We start from the raw sequence: 15,696 nt of genomic DNA on the forward strand, positions 1-15,696 counted from the left end.
TGCTGGCTAGTTCGGTAGGCCATCAACAGGTACGGGAGATGTTCGTCCCAGTCATCCTGACGGGTGTTGGTGAACAATGCCAGTTGTTGGATCAATGTTCTGTTGAATCTTTCCACCATCCCGTCAGATTGTGGCCGCAAGGGCGTGGTTCTGGTTTTCCGAATTGACAGGAGTCTGCACACATCTTTTAGCAATTGACTTTCAAAATTTCGACCCTGATCGGTGTGCAGCTCCTGTGGAATCCCGTGCCGACATACAAATCCTTCTACGAAGGCCTGCGCCACAACCCCGGCTTCTTGGTTGAGGAGGGCGTAGGCCTCCGGCCACTTGGTGAAATAGTCCATTACAACGAGGATATACTTATTACCTTGGCGGGTGCGAGGCAGCGGTCCTAGAATATCCATAGCCACCCGCTCAAGGGGGGCCCCCACCTAATGTAATTGAAGGGGGGCCCTCATCCTCCGTGCTGGTCCCTTTTTGGCAGAACAGGCGTCGCATCTCCGACACCAGTCCTGTATGTCGCGCCCCATATTCACCCAATAGAACCTCCGGCGGACCCGAGATATTGTCTTTGTCCTGCCCAAATGGCCGCCGGAGCGGGTACCATGCACCTGTTGTAAGATGACGTTCTTAAATTTGTCAGGGACTATCACCAGCCAGGAAGTTCTTTCAGAGGGAACCTCCACCCACTTGCGATATAAGATGTTGCCTTTCAATTCCAGGGTCTGCCACTGAGCCCAATACGCCTTTGTCTGCGCCCGAGGGGGGTGACCTCTTCCCCCTTTGGTCTTTGCCCCAATTTGACCCATTGGAACACTGGCCCCAGAACAGGATCCTCCTGCTGGGCCGTGCTCCAAGCCAACTCTCCAAATTCCTCGTCCGCGGTTAGTGGCAAAATTGGCCCTCGCACCCGGGTTGCCCGGACGACGAGAATCGGGGCAGAATCGCCCAATTGCTCCCTCTCCTCGTGTCTCGCACAAAATTTGCAGTTTTCGCCCAGACAAGGACGCCGAGAGAGTGCGTCCGCATTACCATGGGCCTTCCCGGCCCTATGGGTCACATTGAAATCGTACTGCTGCAACTTTTCCAACCACCTTGCAATTTGGCCCTCCGGTTCCTTGAACCGAAGGAGCCATTGCAGGGAGGAATGGTCAGTTCGAACCGAAAATTTCCGCCCGTACAGGTACGGGTGGAAATGGTTCATGGCAGCCAGCATAGCCAATAACTCTTTGCGAGTGACACAATAACTTCGCTCGGGCCTAATTAAGGCCCGACTATAGTAACCAATCGCTCTCTCCACGCCCTCCTGTGTCTGAGACAAAACTGCGCCCAAGCCTTCCTGGCTCGCATCCGTGTCCAGGGTAAATGTCCCATTACTAGTGGGGTAAGCTAGAAGGGGTGCGGATGTTAAACACTCCTTCAATTTTTGGAAGGCCTCGTGGCACTCCCTTGTCCAATTAAATCGCGTCCCCTTCTCCGTAAGCCGGTGGAGGGGACGGGCCAACTCCGCAAATTTCGCCACAAAGCGCCGGTAGTAGGAGCAGAGTCCCAAAAATCCCCGCACCTCCTTGATGGTACGTGGTGCGGGCCACTCCTCTACCGCTTTAATTTTGTCTGGGTCCGTTTTTACCCCCTCGCGGCCGATCACGTGACCTAGATAGGCCACCTCTCTTGCAAACAAAGTGCACTTACTCGGGTTCAGCTTTAACCCTGCCTGTCTGAGGCACCCGAACACCTGGTCCAAATTAGCTAATGCTTGGGGGAAGGTTTTGGCATGTACTAGGACGTCATCCAGGTATACCAGGCATGATTGCCATGGCATGCCGCCTAGTACATGTTCCATCAATCTCTCAAAGGTGGCGGGGGCGTTACACAAACCAAACGGCATCACAGTAAACTGATACAGCCCCTTATCTGTGGAAAATGCCGTTTTCTCCTTCCCTGTCCGATCCATCTCCACCTGCCAATACCCACTCTTGAGGTCTAAAGTTGAAAACCAATTTGAGCCCGCAACAGCATCGAGGGTGTCATCAATCCTTGGCAGGGGATATGAGTCCTTGAGTGTCACGTTGTTTAGCTGGCGATAGTCCACGCAGAACCGCGTGGTCCCATCCTTCTTTTTGACCAGCACAACAGGTGACATCCAAGGACTTCCCGAGGGCTCGATCACGCCTGCGTCGAGCATTTTTTCAACCTGCTCGTCAGCTTCCGCCCTCTTGCTCCAAGGGAGCCGTCGGGCGGCCTGACGAATAGGCCGGGCCTCACCGGTGTGGATCTGATGTTTCACCAGGCCCGTACGTCCAATATCCTCGGTGGACAAGGAGAAGAGGCCCAAATGGGACCCAACCAGTTTGTGTAAGGCCTCCCTCTGGGTACCTCCCAACTCTACACTACTACGATTTACCATCTCGCAAATGGGATCGGGCCAATTCCTATTACTTATTGAAGGCTCCCCCTGGGGCCGGCTCGGCTGGACGTTCTCGCCCCTCACTGACGCGACTTCTCTAACTGGGGTGCAGCCAGCTACCCTCGTGCCCCTCACTATAGTGCGTGGTTCTGCGCTAATATTAATTACTCGGACGGCCACCACCGGCCCGTCCGTTTTTACAAGGGTGCGGCCCACGATTAAACCAGGTATGGATCGCGCTGCCACCGGTTCGACCAGGCCGCAGGACTCCTGCCATGTCGGGCGAGCTGACCATCGGGCCGGCACTACGGCCTCGGCCCCCAGAGGGATGGTCACGGCCTCAGGAGCCTCCAGCTCCACCCTCTCGGCCATGCTCACCCCCTCCAATGGTAGCTCTTCCACTCCCCATTGCAGGATCCCCCGGCTCAAGTCGATTTTACAACCGCCGGCAGTCAACAAATCCAACCCGATTAAGCACGGGTCGCACACTTCCGCCACCCAAACCTCTATCTCTTGCTTTACCGATCCCAACTTGAGGGTCACAAAACCATGCCCTATGATGGGGGCCGTTGCCCCGAGAGCCAACTGCAAACTATGATTTTCCAGACGCTGGATTTTGCCCCAGCCGTCTGCACTCGAATTAAGGACCACGGGGCTGATGATCGTGGCGCTGGCCCCCGTGTCCACAACGGCGTCTACCCCCACGCCGGCAATTTTGCACCGAATTGTCAAACTACCCGTTCCAATTTTGCCACAATGAATGACTGTCGCGTCAACGAGGGCTTCTCCCCATCCCCTACTGCCGAACACCGCCCTGCATGCCCGACACGTTCTAGTTTCCCGGGCCCTGGCGGGGGGGTGTCTGTGGTCGGCTAGGCCGATCGATACTGGGCGGAGTTGAGGGCATCGGCTGACGGGGAACGTCCCGGCGCGGAGCTCGACACTCCCACGCACGGTGACCCATCCGAGCACAATTATAGCACCTCACCTGGTAAGGTGCTTGCCTCCGGTATTCCAAATTCCCCCCCCCTGTATGTCCGAATTGGGGTACTCTGTCGGGGACTACCGGGTGCCATCACTGGAGCCGCCTGCCATGGTCCAGGTCCCGCTAGACGCCGATCCACCAGCCTCCGAACCATGCTCTCCAGGTCAGGGCCCCCGTCGGGGGCCGGCCCCCTGGGGGGGGGGCGACCCCCATCACGGGCCCTACCTGACGCACCGCCACTGCGTGGCGCTCGCCTCCCCGGGCCAGGGGCCTCGCTGCTTCCCAATGGGCTGCAGCGTCGGCCGCCTGACTCATGGTCTGCGGGCGCCACATGGCGAGCTGTTGTCGGAACTCCAGATCCGGAAGGGCCTGAATAAAGTGATCCAGCGCCAGGCTTTCCTGGGAACTCGCTGCCATGTCCGCGTGTGCAATCCCTACTGCGCGGCAAATATCGTGAGCAAGTTCCCCGATGGTCTCCTGGGGCTTGCGTTTACGCTGCGCAAGTTGAGCTTTAACAAGCTCGCTTTGCTGCTCGATACCGAAACGGTTAATTAAAGCCGCGCGGAGAGCTGACAAGGTGAGAGCACCCAGTGGTAAAGCTCTCAGCACCTCCGCCGCCGCACCGCGCAGCGCCCCTACCAGGTGTACTCCACCTTCGTCCGGACTCCAACCATTGCCTCGGCACACGTACTCAAACTGCGCCAGGTACGCCCTCAGATCACTCTTGCCGTCATACGGCGCGAGTGGTACCTTGTGGGCGCCCGAAGGCCGGACCCCGCGCGTCACTCCTGGCGCGATCAACGCGGGACCAAACCGTTCGGGCTCCCACAGTGCGCTATTCCCGGGGGGCTCCCGCGCGTCCCCCGTTCCTCCAAACACTACCCCTCTTGGTGTCGATGCCTGGGTCGCCCTTCCGCAACCCGCTACCCACTCCATACCCGCACATCCTTGCTCACCTGCACCCCCCTCACTCCCCATAGCCAGACCTCCTTGCACACCTCTTTCCACACACTCCGGACTAGTCACACACCTCACCCATTGGTCCCTCACGAACACCCGGGTCTAAATCAACCCCCAAGCCGACTGAAGCTCCCCTCACATCATATACATTTCCTCGTATATCGCCACTCACCTCGGTACCTCGTCGTCGCACCTCCTCTGCCACCTGCAAACTCTTTATTTGGTTAGTGAGCACATCATCATGATTTGAACACAGACCTTGCACATACTCCATCACTTCCTCCTTTATCTCCTTTTTAGTTTCCCTCCGTCTTTTCTGAATTTCACTCACCCCTTCTTCCACCTCCTCTAATTTTTCCTTTACCTCCTTCATCTCCCGGTGCGCCCCCTCTATCTCTTCCTCTAACGCCACTTTAACCGTCTCTATGTGCGTCCTCACCTCTCGGTCCTTCGTCTCCATTACTTCTGTCACCTCTTCCAACTTCTTCGTCAACCCCTCATGTACCATCTGACATTCCTTCTGTGTCGCTATTAATTCATTTTTAATGTCCTTTTGTGTCGCTTTTAACCCCCCGATGATTGCAGTGTTCTTTTCCACTTGGTCCACGAGTTCCTTTTGTCCCACCGTCAGCTGTTCTACTCCCCTCGTCAGACCCTCTATTCCCCCTTGTAACCTAGCCGTATTATTCCTCACCTCTTTCTCCATACGCTTTTCACCTCGCTTTACCTCCTCGCGTACCCCCGAGATCTCCTCTCTCATCTCCTCCCTCTCTTTTGTAGATGCCGCCCTTATCTGTCCCAATTCATCCCTCTGGGCATCCAGTTTGGTTTCTACCCCGATTTTCACCTCCTCTATCTGCTCTCCCATTTGTTTAATTTCTCGGGCGGATTGCTCCCCTATCTCCCGCAATTTGTCTTCCATCCTATTTTCTAACCCCATTAACCCCTTCTTTACCTCTTTTATCCCGTTGTCTAACCCCTCAAAATTTTTTTCTAATCCCTCACCGGTGCCCCTCGCTTCGTCCCTCATTACCCCCAATTGCTCACTCTGAGCCCTCGCTTCGTCCCTCATTACCCCCAATTGCTCACTCTGAGCCCTTGCTTCGTCCCTTATTTGCTCACCCATTTTGGCTTCCAATCGCTCACTCTGAGCATCCATCCGGTTCCCCATTTGTTCACTATTCTTCTCCATAAGGGCCTTCATTTGTATCATAAAAAGGTTCAAATCCACCGGTGGCGCTGCTACGGTCGCGGGCGCGGCAAAATTTGGTGCCGCTACACCCACGTGCGCGAGGACGCCATTTTGTGCGCCTGATACCTCCTCAACCACCTCCTCCATATACATTTCCCCGAGGTCCTGGGTCGATTCTACCCCGTCTATCTCTCCCACCGGCATCCCGTCGCCTTGACCAGCCAGTCAAGCAACAAAGCTTGTTCAAACAAGTGGAACATGTCTTTCAATCCTGACAAATCTCACACTCTTACTATGTCTCTCCGAAAAGATCGACTGGACAACCCTCCCATCTACTTTCTCAACAATCCTCTCCAAGAAGTTCTGTCGCTCAAGATTTTGGGTCTCACTATCTGCCATGATCTTTCTTGGGAAAACCACATTTCCAAGCTGGCCTCCAAAGCCAGTCGCCGACTGGGCATCCTCCGTCGTGCGAAGTCCTTCCTCGGCACACCTGAGCTCCTCACCACATACAAGGCTTTCATCCGCAGCTCAATGGAATACTGTTCTCCCCTATGGGCCGGTGCTCCTGCCTCACACCTAGCTCGGCTTCACGCTGTTGAAACCAAAGCTTTCAGAATTATTGGAATCTCCCGCGATGAAGCTATCTCTGAGGGCCTTTCACTCACTCACCGCAGGCAGGTAGGTGGTCTTTCTGTCTTCTACCGACTCCTCTCCGGCCTTGCACCCCCAGCTCTCTCTGTGCTCTGTCCCCCAAATATTCCTACAGGTCGCACAAGATCTGCCAGCAACCCTCTGATGGTTAAACTGCCGAAATCTCGGCTCTCTGCTCACCTTCACTCTTTCATTCCTCTTTTCTCCCGCCTCTGGAACAAACTCCCTCACTCCCTTCAATCCCACTCCTCCCTCCAGGTCTTTAAAACAGCTGTTCACCACCATCTCTTATCTTCCCCCATCCAAAACCTTGATCTTTTCTACCCCCGCTAATTCACCCCAGATCCACCTTGTTTGAAATTCCAACTTCTTTCCTGGAAGTCCTGGCAGTGTCCATATGTTTTATACCTCTCCCACCGCCCCCTTCCCACGCCCCCCCCCCCCAAGCCCTCGCCCTCTCTCAGATCTCTCGATGTCTCCATGTCTCTCGGTCACTGCTCTCAAATGTTGTGTTTGTGTCCTTCCCCCTCTCTCCCCATCTTGTCTACCGCTCCCTATGTTATATGTTTTATGTGTCGGTTTGTCTTTCTGTGTGATTAATGTTCGCTCTTTCACGAGCCTCGACCTTGTATACAAAAAAAACAAACAAAAAAAAAAAAAGCCATGGCGCGATTTCAAAATTCGGGTTTTGTAAAACAAAAGCAATTTCGGTACTTTGTAATTTTGAGCGCGTTAAACGCTTCAGGTCCGAATCCGACACTTCTGACACCAATTGTTACGGTCCGCGGTTAAGGATGTTGTTTGCCGAGCGAAGGCACCGCGACCTAACAGTTTTTTCCCGACTCACCGATTCACCCAGACGTTGGCCGTATCGCGCCACAGCTATTCAATCAGGGAAAAGACAAAGACGACGGATGTGAAGAAAAGGAATAAGAAGACGAAACAAAGGTTGAAAATACTACTAAATTTATTTACTATTTACAGGCTCAAAATAACCAAGGAGAAGGAAAGATAATAAAATAATATACAGAAGCTTTTAGAGACACAGGGAAAATACTAGCTTATACAGACTTAATTATCTACCCAGGACAGAACAAACAAAACAAACTCACGTACGCAAATGGGGAACTTGCAGGCAGGAATGGCTGGAGGTGGGTGGCTGGAGGAAGGCACGGAGCTGGCTGGAGTTTGATCCCGCACGGGACGTCGGGCTGGACCTCGACGGCCGCCGATGCCACCGATCCTGTCGTGTGCGCGGGGTAACGGGTCGGAGCTGCTTGGTGGAGCCAAGCCAACTCTGCTGGTGGGGGGTCTGGCGTGACGGGTTCTCTCTCCCTCTCTCACTAACTCCAGGACTCTGTCTTAGTCCAACTCTTCCTCACCACCGACAACTCAACGCAACCCCTCCACTCTACACAACCACTGACCACCACTGACGACCAACCCAGCTCTGACCAAAAACCACACACTCAGCTCTTGTCATTGCTCATCTCGTAAAAGCTCATCCCTCTTCTCATCTCACCACGCAGCTCAGCTCAGCCTTGGACCTTTTTGCAACTCTCCACGCAGCTCAGCTCAGCTGATGACCCAGCTCTTTGCTTTGCACCTCACCACGCAGCTCAGCTCAGCCTTGGACCTTTTTGCAACTCTCTTTTGGGGAACGTCCCGTGGCGGGTTATATAGGCCCCGCCCCTCAACCTTCGTGAACCTCCTTGATGTTTCTCTCCACACCCTCTCCAAGTCCAACCCCTTGTTCGTGGTTGGTTGAGTGGGGCTGACTCACTCCTCCCCTCTATGACGAGGTGGGGACCCGCCTTTCTTCCCCAACCCTGCCTCGTGGTCAATGGTGGCAATTGGAGGGGATGTAATTGACAAATTGAGGCTTGGCCATTACGAAAGGGGAAATGGAGGTTTTTGGGAATGGGAATGAAGGGAATCTATCTCTTTTACTTGGTGTAATGGAGTGTCATGTTACTGGAAGACAAGGCCTAACTCTAAAACACATAATAAAGATATAAGCTACTGAACAAGGGTTTTATTGTGTCCTTCAATGTGGTGTTTCATGGAATTAACTACCGGGACGCCCTTTTTACCTTTGCACAACTCTGGAGGCAGGAGGCGCAGAATAGACAATAATAATAATAAAGCACACAATAAAAAAAATACCATCCTCATATCCGCAACAATATATATATATATATACATATATATATATATATATATATATATATATATATATATATATATATATATATATATATATATATATATTGTTACGGACGCGGTTTAGATGTTACTTTGGGCCGAGCGGATGGTCCACCGCGACCGTTACAGGATCCCCGATTGGCCCGACTCCCCCAACGTTGACCAGATCGCACCACAGATATTCAATTTGGAAACCTCTAAAGCGACCGAAAGAGAAGGAAGAGAGAAGAGAAGAAGACAGAGTACGGAGGAGTAACAGGATTTATTATACACACAAGCAAAAAGAAGGAGCGATCAAAGTTATTTACAACAATGGATGGAAGAAGCAGTCACACAGTGAATCGTTAGCTTATACTAGTCAATTTACTTAACCCCAGGACAACGATTAGGACAGACGACGTTCACACTTACACGGGGGATATTGCAGGCAGGTATGGCTTGAGGATGGATGGTTGTTTTTGGGAGGCAATGGAGGGTCCAGCGTGGATTGCTGCCTGGCGCGTCCTTTTCGTGGCCTGCGGCCCCTTAGCTGCAGCGCAGCTGGTCGCACGATGGCTCGCTCACACCTGCTCGTTCAGGCGTCTTCCTTCTCCCCAGCAACAACGAGCGACAGCAAGCAAGAGGACGGGGTCAGAGCAAGAGGACGGGGGCAGAGCAAGAGGAAGAGGAGCAAGAGGAAGAGGGCCGAGTGCATCCCGCGGCGACTTATATTGGTTTCCTCACCGAACCTTCGCGCACTTTCTCGGGGGTTCCCGCTCCGCCCTCTCTTAGCCAAACCCCTTGTTCTGGGTTGGATGAGCGGGGCCGACTTACTCCTCCCCCCTATGACGAGGGGGGCGACCCGTCTTCTCTAGCCACTCCCCTTGTTCGTAATGGCCGCAAATGGCGAAAACCGGGCAGCAGCTGCAGGCACTGCGCCGTCACTTTGCACAGCAGTTCAGTACTGCAATAAACGTTTGCTGTGAAAGCAAGTGGGGGAATCCCTGGCACTTGAGCTGCCATGGATCATCGGAGGGGCCTACGCTTTATTTCGTTTGATGCAATGCAGAGTCAATCTAGTGGGAAACACATATTTAGCCTACATAGAATAAGGAAATAAACTATTTAAAAAGATATATCGTGGCCTGTGTGTAAGTTTCATGGAATTAACTAGGAGGACGGCTGCGACCATTATTTACATTACGAGGGTGTTACACACAACAAAACCATACTTTTCACATTCGTTACACTTTCTCCAAAATTGTTACACTTCTCCAAACCGTTACACTTCTCAAATTCGTTACACTTCTCAAATTCGTTACACTGCATCCTCCTTTCTTCAGGCCCGTGCTCGGGCCTACAAAACTTTAACTTAGTGTGACACGTAGGTGTAATTCCCTCTACAATTAACCTGACCCTGAGTGTGACAATCTTAAAACACAAATAAGTATGTCCCCCTATTGCATTGCACCCTGTCTAACAGACTCAAGCCCACAGCTAACCGAATTACGGATTGTTCTCAAACTATACATTTATGGTGGGGAGCATTATTTACAGTGACGTTATTTCTTATTTACAACGCAACCCAGGACCTGTGTTTTTTTTTTTCTTTTTAGGGAACAAGAAAAAGAAATTCCTGTTGGGAGGGAGGAGACAGCACGCATTGCATCGATGCACCAGTACCAATACCACCAAAGCACCCAAAAGCACCACAAAGCACCAAAAGCACCACAAAGCACCAAAAGCACCACTCGGTGCACAGTCACCACGGTTCATAATACAACACAACAACAACATGCATTTTAAGGCCATTTTCCCTGCTAGAGCGGGGGTTAGCCTTGCGGTCCCCATGACAATCTTCTCCATTTTGCCCTATTTTCTGCATCTCTCCTTGTTAACCCCCTTGCCCGCATTTCTTCTTCCACCATCTTTAGCCAAGTCTTTCTCGGTCTTCCCCGTCCTCTACTTCCTTCTACATCAATTCCCATCACTCTTCTCAACCAGTCACTTTCATCCTTCCTCAACACATGACTAAACCATCTCAGCCTGTTCCTCTTCACAGCATCAATCACAGGCAATATTACCATCATCTTTCGCAATTCATCATTTGTCTTCCTCTCTCTCAACGATACTCTGCACATCCATCGAACCATTCGCATTTCCACCCTTTCCAGCCTTCGTTGCTGCTCTACGTTCATTACCCATGTCTCGCTCCCATAAATCATAACACTTCTCACACATGCAGCATACACCTTTCCCTTCAGCTTCAGCGACACTCTCCTCCTCATCAGCACGCCACTCAGTTCCCGAAACTTCTTCCATGCACATCTCACTCGAGCAACCGTTGCCGAGTCTGATCCACCTTCTCCATTCAGCATGTCTCCGAGGTAGCAAAATGTTTTCACACCTTCCAGCTTCACGCCGTCTCCAAGATCCAACTCAACATTTCCTCCATCTGCAGCTCCCTCTGTGCACACCTTACATTTGAATGTAGCTGCCACACTGGTAAATGACCCTCTCAGACCACTACATTTTTGATGAACCCACTCAGCGCACATTGTACATTGAATGGAGTTCACTCCGACACCCTTCCTGCACACAGCACACGGCCACTTCCCAGTTCTTTCCACCTCACCACATGCTTTACCACTTGCCATCACTTTCGTCTTTCCGATATTCACCTTCAGACCTTTTGTCTCCATACATTCCTTCCACTTGTTCATCTTTTCCTTCAGTCCATCCATACTTTCCGCAATCAACACCAGATCATCTGCATACAACAACTCCCATGGTAAACCCTCCTTTACGTTCTGAGCCAGCACCTCCATCACAGCTACAAATAGTAGTGGACTTAGTACCGACCCCTGATGCACTCCCACCTTCACCTCAAACTCACCACTGTTCCCGTCCTTCGTCCTTACAGCTGTGCGCGCTCTTTTGTACATTGCCATCACTACTCTGATCAACCATTCCTCCACTCCTAACTTCCTCAATGCCCATGTCAATACTTTGCGTGGAACCCTATCGAATGCTTTCTCCAGATCAACAAACCCAAAAAACAACTTCTTCCTCTTCTCCATGTACTTCTCCTGCAACTGCCTCACAATGAAAAGGTCATCTGTCGTTCCTCTTCCTGGCATAAATCCAAACTGCATTTCGTCGATCTTCACTTTCTTCCTTATCCTCCTCTCCAACACCCTTTCCAATACCTTCATTTCATGCTCCAATAACTTTATCGCTCGGTACGAGCCACACTCCAGAGGGTCACCTTTCCCCTTGTATAGAGGGACGAGGGTACTCAGTTCCCAATCCACTGGAATGCGGCCTTCTTTCACCACCAGATTACAGATCTCTGTCATTCTCTTCACACCCCAACTTCCTGCTGCCTTCAACATATCTCCCACAACTCCCGTCGGCCCTCCCGCTTTTCCACTCTTCATTGCTGTTATCGCTTCCTCAACTTCCTTCTCAGTTATCTTCTCTGCCGGTCCTAAAACTGGGTTACTCTCTATGTTGCCATCCCATTCATTCTCTGTATTCAACAGCATTTCCATATATCTTTTCCATCTTCCTTTAATTCCATCTGGGTCGACAACGATTTGTCCCACTTCATCCTTCAAGCAACTCACCCCCATCACGTCACACCTCTCTTTCGCTATGTGCTTTGCAATCCTGAATACTGCTTTCTGACCCTCTTCTGAATCCAAGCGTTCTCCGAACATTTTCCTACATGCCTCCTGCGCCTTTGCTACCTCTTTCTTTGCAGCCTTCCTGGCTGCCTTATAACTTTCATGCTCTGCTGTTTCTGCTCCCGTACCCTTCGCCTTCTGCCACTCCTTGAACTTCTTCCTCTTCTCGTCAATCCTCTTTCCAACTTCATCATCCCACCACCATGTTTCCGAGTGCCTCGGTGGTCCTTTTGTCCATCCACATACCTCACCAACGGCTCCCAACAGACTAGCTTTCATTGACATCCAACCACTTTCAAGCTCAACCACATCATCCTCTACCCTACTCAGCCTCTCTTTTAATGCCTCCCTTACTGTCACCTCTTTCAACCTCCACACCTTCATTCTTGGTTGGTACTTCACCCGCCAAGCTCTCCTCGCACCTTTCATTTTTATGTCGCAGACAACCAAGTGGTGCTGTGAAACAGCCTCCTCCCCCGGGATCACCTTTGTGTCCCGGAGGTGCCCCCTATCTCGCCTCCGCACCATCAGGTAGTCAACGGTTGTCGTCGACCCACCTGACGTGTATGTAAGAAGCTTATTATCCTCTTTCTGGAACTGAGTATTACAAATCAACAAATCAGCTCCATCAGCAAACTCCAAAATCCTTTTCTGTGTAATTCCCTCTGAATACAACACATAATACAATGGTTCATAATAAACACAACAAAACAACTGGTGGTGGTCTTCTCTTTCTCTGCTGGGCCGATGTTCTTCCCGACGTCTTCTGGCTTCATGCGGCCTACTTGGAAATAATAAAAAGCACAACTTGTGTTCATTTTTATTTCGGGCCTCAGGGGCCAACTAAGAGTGGTCCACCTGTTTGGCATAGGTGCCGCCTTACCGAGGTCCGCAAGCAAGATTCCCTGGCCACTATGGCCGGTCTCCAACAGAGGTGCCCTGCCCCAGAACCTGGGGTCCATCAATTGGTACTTGGCCGCAGAACAGCGGTCCATAAAGTGGTACATCAACGCAATGCATGCTGGTTCTGAGGATCTCGTGCGCACAATGGCCATCTCACGCACGCTCCCCTCGGCACCCAATGGCGCACAGGTCCTCAAGTGGGAGACAAAAGGGGGGAAGACAAATGAGCGAGGGGTAAGGTCACAAGGGTACACGTCAATAAAGGCAATGCAGGGTGAAGTGCGTACGGAGAGCGAAGTGAGAAAAACTCGTCCCTACCGTACGTCAACCCCCCCCCCCCCCCCCCCCCCGTCACCTACACTACCCTTGCCCTTACCCCATATTTACAACAATTTACACCTTTACAAATCCGTCGCTACTGTCACGTCTTCCCCTTATTTCCCCTACCAAATTCGTCTCCACAATCCCACTATCCCAAAATTTGCCATCACCCAATTCTTCATCAATCCTCATAAGGAGGGAGAGATGGAACATCAAGCACAATGTCACACCCACGTCATGATGCGTCTCACAATCCAAAACATTTGCATTAATGAAAAATAATAAAACATGGCATGGTGTGGAGTTACCTCATCTCAGGTGAGTGGATGCAGATGGTGCGAGGAGACTCCAATCCTAACTATCCTCTAAATGACCTTAACACACTTTACACTACCCGGGGTCTCTCCCTGCCAATCCATTGGCCAACTTACACTATGGGTTCTAAAAACCAATTCCCATTGACCAAACTGTGGTGCTTCTCAATTTGGGGTCTCACTCCCCCGATTCATCTCCCGGTGCCCTCGCACAATTTCTGGGCTGCGACGTGGAGCTCTCCCAGCAGGTCTACCCACCTGCACACCTCCACCACTGCAGTTGCCACCCGAGCTTACCTAGCTCCTCACCCTAACCTAACTAACTGGGGAAGACCCCTCCTGGCTCTGTCACCCCACTCGGTGCCCTCTGGCACTGGGCTACCCGGGTCCGTCCTCCGGATCCTCGGGCCCCATCCACAACAACTACTACCGGCTCCCAGAGCCCACCTGCGGCTTCACCTGGCCGACATCCTCACAGTGGTGGAGTGCCCAAACCAACTACACACATTAACAGGCTACACGCCCAGCCATTTCCACAACACTAATGCACCCATCCAAACATCATTCTTCCACTCGCACCACAGATGCCAATATCCAACCACAATTTACCTATACCCTCTACCTAACACTTACACTACCCGCCCCGGGTATTCGTGATGGGGGTCCATCCTTCCCCCATTCACACCTTCGCACCATCCACTCCACTCCACAATTTCCACCATACTCACTCCACGACCATCCATTCCAAGACTCCAGATATTCCACACTACCATTTATTCCACATAGCCACATACACCTGTTGTTGCACACCTGTACAATCACCTGGTGCCACCTGCACCCTCCTCCTCTTCCTGGACCATTTGGTCAACACAACACGCAATCACCATTACTCCCTCATACACTGCTCCACACACCTGTTCAGTTGCACACCTGTGCAATCACACCTGTTCAATCCTCAAACACACGGCATCATCTCATCTAACTACTCCCCTCTGAAACTTGCGCTTCCCAGTCGTCCCTTTAAACTATTGCGCTCCCACGTCATTATCATCCACTCTACTCTACCTGCGTCCCCACTACAGGTGTCATTGTCACTAACTAATCTTAATGTTACCTAATGTCATCTTCGCTAGATCCCTACACACAATATCCTAACCCACCCGGGCTAGTTTTCACTGCCATCAACCCCATAATCTAGTGCTCCTTTGCCCCCCTGGTGGTGTGAGGGATGACAGAGTTGCCATCCCACCACATCGGGGAGGTCCCACTATCAATTTTGCACACCAAATCCAACAAATCAAAAATTTTCTATTTACTGCCAATTCTATTCACTTTTCTAAATTTTGGATCAAAACCACTATCACTATTATCATCATCCGTCTACTTATTAGATCCTCTCGGTGCGCCAATTCCCTTCCACAGCCCGGCTTCGTCCAGCCGAGCAATGAATGCGGGTTGTTTTGTGCCAGCGGCTGGATACGTCCCGCATTCGGGGCAGGGACGGGGGCTTACCCGGGCCGAGATCCCACGCACCACCTCGGCGTGGAGCCATCCAATGTCCCGATCTCGACCTGCCGGCACGTCTCAACAAAAAGTGGTCGCCATGACGACCCTTCCTATCGGGCTGCCCGCTCCGCCTAGTGGAGCACGGACGCGGCCGTTCCAAGCGAGGCCCAGTGTGGATCGCGTACGGCGGTCCTTTCGAACCCGCCGTGGCTCGGATCCCCGCTGGTTCTCGCGGCACGCGAAGCCCGGCACGCACCGAGGGCCCGATTCGGCTAAAAGTCGCTCTAACCGCTAACCCGGTTACCGTCGATGCCTCACCTGCATGCTTACACACATACGCTACCCCTTTCTTGCTCATACCTCCAGCTGTTCCCATGCTCCTCGTACCTTTCCTTACACACCTCGGTACACTCATTCCGCTCACAGACTTGGTCACACACCTGACCACCGAACACCTTGGCACACATTCGTCGCTCGCACACCTCACCAACACACCTCTTCGCGCCCCCCCCCTCGGTCACCTCCTGTGTGACAATCACAGGTGTGCTCTCACTCGCACACCCAACCACGTGCCTCACGAC

The sequence above is a fragment of the Myxine glutinosa genome, chromosome 6, assembly GCF_964187855.1.
Source record: "Myxine glutinosa chromosome 6, kmMyxGlut1.1, whole genome shotgun sequence".
In the NCBI taxonomy this organism is placed as follows: domain Eukaryota; kingdom Metazoa; phylum Chordata; class Myxini; order Myxiniformes; family Myxinidae; genus Myxine; species Myxine glutinosa.